At 42.4% G+C, this 7,589-nt stretch overlaps 1 pseudogene; it reads left to right on the top strand.

Moving 5' to 3' along the window:
• The first annotated feature begins 6,326 nt into the window (after positions 1–6,326).
• On the top strand, positions 6,327–6,970 carry LOC101120633 (ferritin heavy chain-like; annotated as a pseudogene).
• The last annotated feature ends 619 nt before the right edge of the window (positions 6,971–7,589 follow it).

Genomic DNA, 7,589 nt, shown 5'->3' with positions numbered 1-7,589 from the left:
AGACTCTTGAGAGTCCCTTGGACTGAGATCCAACCAGTCCATTCTAAAGGAGATCAACCCTAGTATTTCTTTGGAAGGAATAATGCTAAAGCTGAAACTCCAGTACTTTGGCCACCTCATGCGAAGAGTTGACTCATTGGAAAAGACTTTGATGCTGGGAGCGATTGGGGGCAGGAGAAGAAGGGGACGACAGAGGATGAGATGGCTAGATAGCATCACTGACTTGATGGACGGGAGTCTGAGTGAACTCCGGGAGTTGGTGATGGACAGGGAGGCCTGGCATGCTGCAATTCATGGGGCCACAAAGAGTCGGACATGACTGAGTGACTGAACTGAACTGAACTGAACTGATTGCAACCCACTCCAGTGTTCTTACCTGGAAAATCCCATGGAAGGAGGAGCCTGGTTACATTCTACAGACTACAGTCCATGGGGTCACAAAGAGTCAGACATGACTGCAAGACTTCACTTTAAACTACGGTGGGCTTCTCTGGTGGCTCAGAGGGTAAAGCATCTGCCTGCAATGCAGGAAACCTGGGTTCAATCCCTGGGTCAGGAAGATCCCCTGGAGAAGGAAATGGCAACCCACTCCAGTACTCTTGCTTGGAAAATTCCGTGGACAGAGAAGCTTGGTAAACTACAGTCCATGAGATCGCAAAGAGTTGGACACAACTGAGCGACTTCACTTTTTCTTTCTTTAAACTATGGTGGAGGTAATGAAGATAATGGTGACCTCCTTCAAAAGATCTCATGTATGTACTGCTATAGTCCATGCCCCCAACCCTGCAGCAGGCCACCACCGACCTTCGCCGACTCCTGGACACCCACAGGCAAGTCCCGGACAGTCTCCTGTGGGATCACTGTTCCTTTCTCCTGGGTCTTGATGCACAAGATTCTGTGTGCCCTCCAGAAGTCTATTTCCCAGTTCTGTGTAAGTTCTGACAGCTCTATGGTGGGGTTAATGGTGACCTCCTCCAAGAGGATTTATGCCATACCCACACCCTGAGTCCCTGGCCCTGTGGCAGACCACTGCCGAACCATACCTCCACAGGAGATGCTCAAACACAGTTCTGTCTCAGTCTCTGTGGAGTCCCTGGGTCCTGGTGCACACAAGGTTTGTTTGAGCCCTCTGAGCGTCTCTGGCAGGAATGGGGTTTGATTCTAAATGTGAATTCGCCCCTCCTACGGTCTTGCTGGGGCTTCTCCTTTGCCCATAGATGCGGGGTGTCTCCTCACAGCTGCTCCAGTGCCTACCGTCTTACTGGGATTTCTCTGACTTTGGACGTGGGGTATCTCCACAGATGGTTGGATGGCATCACCGACTCAACAGACATGAGTTTGAGTAAACACTGGGAGTTGGTGATGGACAGGGAGGCCTGGCATGCTGCAGTCCATGGGGCCACAAAGAGTCAGACATGACTGAACGACTGAACTGAACTGAACTGAACTGAATATAATCATCTATTAAAGTGATAGAATATTTTTCATATTGAGAAAACAATGGCTTTGTATTATGTTGAATCTGCCAGGGAATAAAATAGACACCTTATCAAATTCATTGGAGGTGTCATGAAAATTGATACTTGAGATTAGTTTTGGGAACACATTTAAATAAAAATATATGCAATATTTTTGATATTGTCTCATGCCCACTATTATTTGGGAATATTGCAGCTTCAATTTATAAAATTGTATCATGTATTTTAGTACTGGAGAGAAACTTGATAAGTCCTCTATTGAACCTGAAGAGAATGCATTGCAATAAGATGCTCATTCAAAAATCAAACAATGATGTGGATAATGTTGATCATCTCTATTGGGGGAAAAAATGCTACATATTAAGCATGGTGCTAATTATATATTTATTTAACAATCCTGGAATTTATTAATAAAATGCTTTGTAGCATGTATGCCTTATTATTATTTTTTTCTTTCTTATGCTTAAATGTCTGAATTCTGGGAAATGTCAGCAGGCTTTGGTGAGAGGAACCATCATCTTATTTTCAGATGCAGGCACAGACTTATTTTGACCAAAAAATGTATTATTGACCAAAATTGGCCTATATAGTTTAGAAAATAAAGGAATAATTCTGCTGCTGGCGAGATGAATACATAGGTAGAGGGAGGTGAAGAATATACGCTACTTGGTAGCCTTGGACTTTCTCATGACTTTAATAGATGTGCTGGAGAGATATCAAGTCATCATTCCCAGAGCCATTTATTTAGAAATAGAAATTAGAATTTCAATTTTATATTTCCATTTCCCAATTGGAGTTGCCTATCAAGAAACAAAATGGATGTGTGTGATATCTACCCACTCTCATGGTGAGGGCCCTGCATTACACTTACTGTCCTAAAACTTACTGTCCTGGAACCTTCTCAGCAAACATTCCAGTTTCTCATAATGACCTCTAAGTGAATGTGAATCAGGTTTAGACACCAGGTATGTGCTTCTGGTAACTAAGAAAACTAACCAATCTAATCACATGGACCACAGCTTTGTCTATTTCAATGAAACTATGAGCCATGCCGTGTAGGGCCACCCAAGATGGACCATGCTTATTTAACTTATATGCAGAGTACATCATGAGAAATGCTGGGCTGGAAGAAGCACAAGCTGGAATCAAGATTGCCAGAAGGAATATCAATAACCTCAGATATGCAGATGACACCACTTTTATGGCAGAAAGTGAAGAGGAACTAAAAAGCCTCTTGATGAAAGTGAAAGAGGAGAGTGAAAAAGTTGGCTTAAAGCTCAACATTCAGAAAACGAAGATCATGGCATCCAGTCCCATCACTTCATGGGAAATAGATGGGGAAACAGTGGAAACAGTGTCAGACTTTAGTTTTTTGGGCTCCAAAATCACTGCAGATGGTGACTGCAGCCATGAAACTAAAAGACGCTTACTCCTTGGAAGAAAAGTTATGACCAATCTAGAAAGCATATTAGAAAGCAGAGATATTACTTTGCCAACAAAGGTACATCTAGTCAAGGCTATGGTTTTTCCATTAGTCATGTATGGATGTGAGAGTTGGACTGTGAAGAAGGCTGAGCACTGAAGAATTAATGCTTTTGAACTGTGGTGTTGGAGAAGACTCTTGAGAGTCCCTTGGACTGCAAGGAGATCCAACCAGTCCATCCTAAAGGAAAGCAGTCTTGAGTGTTCATTGGAAGGACTGATGTTGAAGCTGAAACTCCAATACTTTGGTCACCTGACGTGAAGAGCTGACTCATTTGAAAAGACCCTGATGCAGGGAAAGACTGAAGGTAGGAGGAGAAGGGGATGACAGAGGATGAGATGGTTGGATGGCATCACTGACTCAATGGACATGAGTTTGAGTAAACTCTGGGGGTTGGTGATGGACAGGGAGGCCTGGAGTGCTGTGGTCCATGGGGTCGCAAAGAGTCGGGCACGACTGAGAGACTGAACTGAACTGAGCACCCAATGACATCTTTTTTAGGAGGTATGAAATTTAGATAAGTTACAATAAATATATAGACCTAGAGATTTCCATTTTTGTCCTTTGAAACAAATAGCATAGAATCACTAATCTATATCCTGGCTGAGTATCAGAATCACTTGTGGCATTTCTTAAAAGTACAGCTGATCATGGGTATGGATTCACTTATCATACAGTACTACTCAATCTGGGGTTGACTGAATATGAAGATGTGGAACCATAGGTACAAAAGGCTGACTGTAAAATCATACCTGAATTTTAGGCTGTGTTGGGGTTCACACTCATAACTCTAAAGTTATTCAAGGGTCAATTGTACATATGCCAGGGTTTAACCCTGGACCTGCTGAGAAATTGAGAATTTCTTCAGATGATTTTGATTCATAGCCAAGAGTTGCAATCCTTGGGCATATAATCATTTGACCACAGTATCTGCAAGAGGATATAGTCCAAGATAATCTTTTTAAAATAAAAGGCTTAAGATTAAGGGAAAACAAATCACTTTTTCAAATTACCAAAAAGGTTAAGAATAAACAATATCAGGCTAATATTTTTTTCACATTTCTAGAAAATATCTTTTATTTTCTTATATAGAAATTTCCAGAAAAAATACAAGTGGTGTTCCTATCACTCAGTGCACATAGTGTATGCATATTTTATCATCTGATCCACAGCTCCAGTTCAGATTGACTATTTCCTGAATATTATAATCTAACAGAGGCAGCTCTATTTTATAAAGTAGTTTAAGCCATGTACACATGAAATTATCTGGTATCTCTAATTTTCTTGAAGAGATCTCTAGTCTTTCCCATTCTATTGTTTTCCTCTATTTCTTTGCATTGTTCACTTTCTTATCTCTCCTTGTTATTCTTTGGAACTCTGCATTCAGAAGGGTATATATCTTTCCTTTTCTCCTTTGCCTTTCACTTCTCTTCTTTTCTCAGCTATTTTAAGGCCTCTTCAGACCACCATTTTGCCTTCTTGCATTTCTTTTTCTGAGGATGGTTTTGGTGACCACCTTCTGTACAATGTTATAAACCTCCATCCATAGTTCTTCAAGCACTCTATCAGATCTAATCCCTTGAATCTACTTGTCACTTCCACTGCATAATCATAAGAGATTTGACTTAAGTAATACCTGAATGGCCTAGTTGTTTTCTTTACTTTCTTCATTTTAAGACTGAATTTTGCAATAAGGAGCTCATGATAAACAAACATAGAGTACAATTTCACTGAGAAATTGATCATGTAGTTCTCTTCCATGTTTAATGTATGATTCTAACATTAAAATCAACTTATCAAAAAGACATTGTTATTATTCTATTTCTTTACAGACTCAACAATTAAATGCCTCTATAACTGCTTAAATAGGTTTGCAGTGTGACATTGGATATTTGATCCTTTGCTTCCTTCATAAACGATTATAGGATAGCATGAGCTTTCTAAGAGAAATAGAGATCCTCTCAATAGGTAAGTTAATCAAAGCCATCGTAATAAAACCTTAAGTGAAAATAGCCTTATTATCCAAACTAAAGCCATCTGAGAGCACTTAAAACAGTCCATCACTTGATCTTGTACCTTGAGAACAGAGATCATGTTTGATTCTTCTTTGTATCTCCAGAGTCAAACAGTGTCTGACACATAATTGGAATATATAAATGGCTGTTGAATTAATGTGATGCACAGATAAATTAATTACAAATACCTAAATGGGTCTGTCTCCTACTATAATATCCATAACTTCTAAGAAAATATATTGACCTTTTAATTTAATATACATGCATAATATCTTATATGTATTTACTTGAGACAATAAAGAAAGAAAAACAGTAGTTTGTTTTGTTTTGGTCTGCTTCACTGGAATACAAATCCCATAGGAACAGACTCTGTTACTAATATATGCCCAAATCCCAGATTAGTGCCAGGGACCACATTAGGTAATCAATAAATATTTGTTGAAGGAATGAATGAAAGACAATTTGAGATCAATGGTATTTCCTGCCACTGTGGCTCATTCCATACAGCATAATTGAGGGGTTAAAAAAATGCTTGCTGAATGGCAGTGAAAGGACAAACGAGGCTGGAGGGGATGAATATATCCACATGTGCTTTCTCTAAGAATGCATCTAAGTCTTTTACTTTCTGACAGAGAAAAGAGAAGTTTGCACTTACCCAAGAGGAAGGAAATTGGTAAGTCAGGTGAAAGGGCTGGGTTCCTAGGACTGTGCTGAAAGATTAGGAGATGAGAGAGAACAAAGGGAGCAAACATGAAGTTCAAAAAGAGTGAAAGCTGCAGAGGTGCAAAGATTCACTGAGACTCTGGAGGTGGCGCTCTGCTGTCAGACAAGTGTGAACTTGCCCAGAAACAGAAAAGTGGAGATCACTGGGGTTAATGAGGTCCAGGAACCCCATGAAGAACCTATCAGAAGTGTCATTAGTATGGGTGTTGAAGTCACTGAGGAGAGCTGCCTTCAAAAACAGCTCTGTAATAGTAAATATAACCATGATACCAAAGAGCACTGTTTAATGAAACAGTCACATTAGAGCCCTATTCAAATAAGTGTGCACAGAAATCACGCACCTGATTAACTCCAACTGGTTGCACTTATATTCGTGAATAACATTTTAAAATTATACAAGCCAGATGCTCAGCGTAGTCTCCCTGCCTCACCCAGGCCTGGATGGAACCTGGAACACTGCGCTCGCGCCCTTCTCTGACCCCAACAGATTCTCTCCGGCTTCCGACCCCTCAAAAACGGACTCGCCTTCCAGTCCCATGGCAGAGCCCACTGCCTAACCCCAGAGCCCACCCTGGGAACTCCTCGAAGATCCCGTCTCCACGCCCTCTGGGAATGCTCTGAGGTGGCGGCTGCCTCTGTACCTGCCGCTGCCAGACCCGTGGCTGCAGCTTCCCCTCCGCTTTCACTGTGGCCTTTGCGCCCACCGCACACAAGCCACCAGCGATGATGCCCGCTCCCTTGCAGGAGCGCCAGAACTACCACCCAGACTGTAAGCCGGCATCAACGGTCAAGTCAACCTGCAGATCTATGCCTCCTATGTGTACCTGTCCATGGCCTTCTACTTCGACAGGGACGACGTGGCCTTGAAGCGCTTCTCCCACTTCTTCCTGCACTGCTCTCACAAGCATAAGGAGCAGATCGAGAGCCTGATGCACCTGCAGAACCGTCATGGGGGCCGCTTCTGTCTCCGAGATCTCAGAAAGCCTGACCACACTAACTGGGAGAGTGGCTTTCAGGCCATGTAGTGTGCCCTGCACCTAGAGAAGAGCGTCAACCAGAGCCTGCTCTACCTGCACCAGCTGGCCACTGACAAGAATGACCCTTACCTGTGCCACTTCCTGAAGACCCGCCACCTGGACCAGCAGATCGAGTTCATTAAGGAGCTGGGGGACCATGTCAGCAACCTGCATAAGGTGGGGGCGCCAGAAGTCAGCATGGCAGAATACCTCTTTGACAAGCTCACCCTAGGTGACGGTGACAAGGAGGACTGAGCTTGAACTGGACCTTTTTTTCTTCCAGTTTTACCAGGTCTTCAAATAAAGTCATTGGTTCTTCAAATAAAGTTATTGATGCATAAAAAAGGTCTCTGATTCGTGTGTGCAAATGCCCCATCTATGTGCAGCTTAGGACCTCCACAGAGGGAAGGCCTTACATAGGCCCTTGGAAAACATAAAATCAGTCTTCCCCTTATAAATAATGTGGGTATATGGGGTAGACTGGGGTGGGGTGGGATGGGGTGGGGGTGAGGTAGGGCCCTGGTGAATGTGGGTGCATATGCATAGTAAAAGTATAGAAGCATAGCCTGAAAATCATGATTGCAGTTGCCTCTGGTGAAGAACCAAAGGGAATGGGATTGGGCAGGGGTTAAAATAAAGGGAGTCTTCAGTTTCATCTGAACTGTTTATATTCATTAAAGTAAACAAATATTATTGCTTAAGAATGACTAGCAAGCCCTGGAAAAGGAAATGGCAACCCACTCCAGTATTCTTGCCTGGAAAGTTCCACGGACAGAGGAGTCTAATGGGTCCATGGAGTTGCAAAGAGTCAGACATGACTGAGCACTATCCACACACACACGAATAGCAAGATCGAGGGTTGAGAGGATGACTT

Source organism: Ovis aries, chromosome X (genome assembly GCF_016772045.2).
Source record: "Ovis aries strain OAR_USU_Benz2616 breed Rambouillet chromosome X, ARS-UI_Ramb_v3.0, whole genome shotgun sequence".
Classification (NCBI taxonomy): Eukaryota; Metazoa; Chordata; class Mammalia; order Artiodactyla; family Bovidae; genus Ovis; species Ovis aries.
The sequence above is the reverse complement of the archived record's forward strand: the minus strand, read 5'-3'. Positions and strand labels throughout refer to the sequence as shown.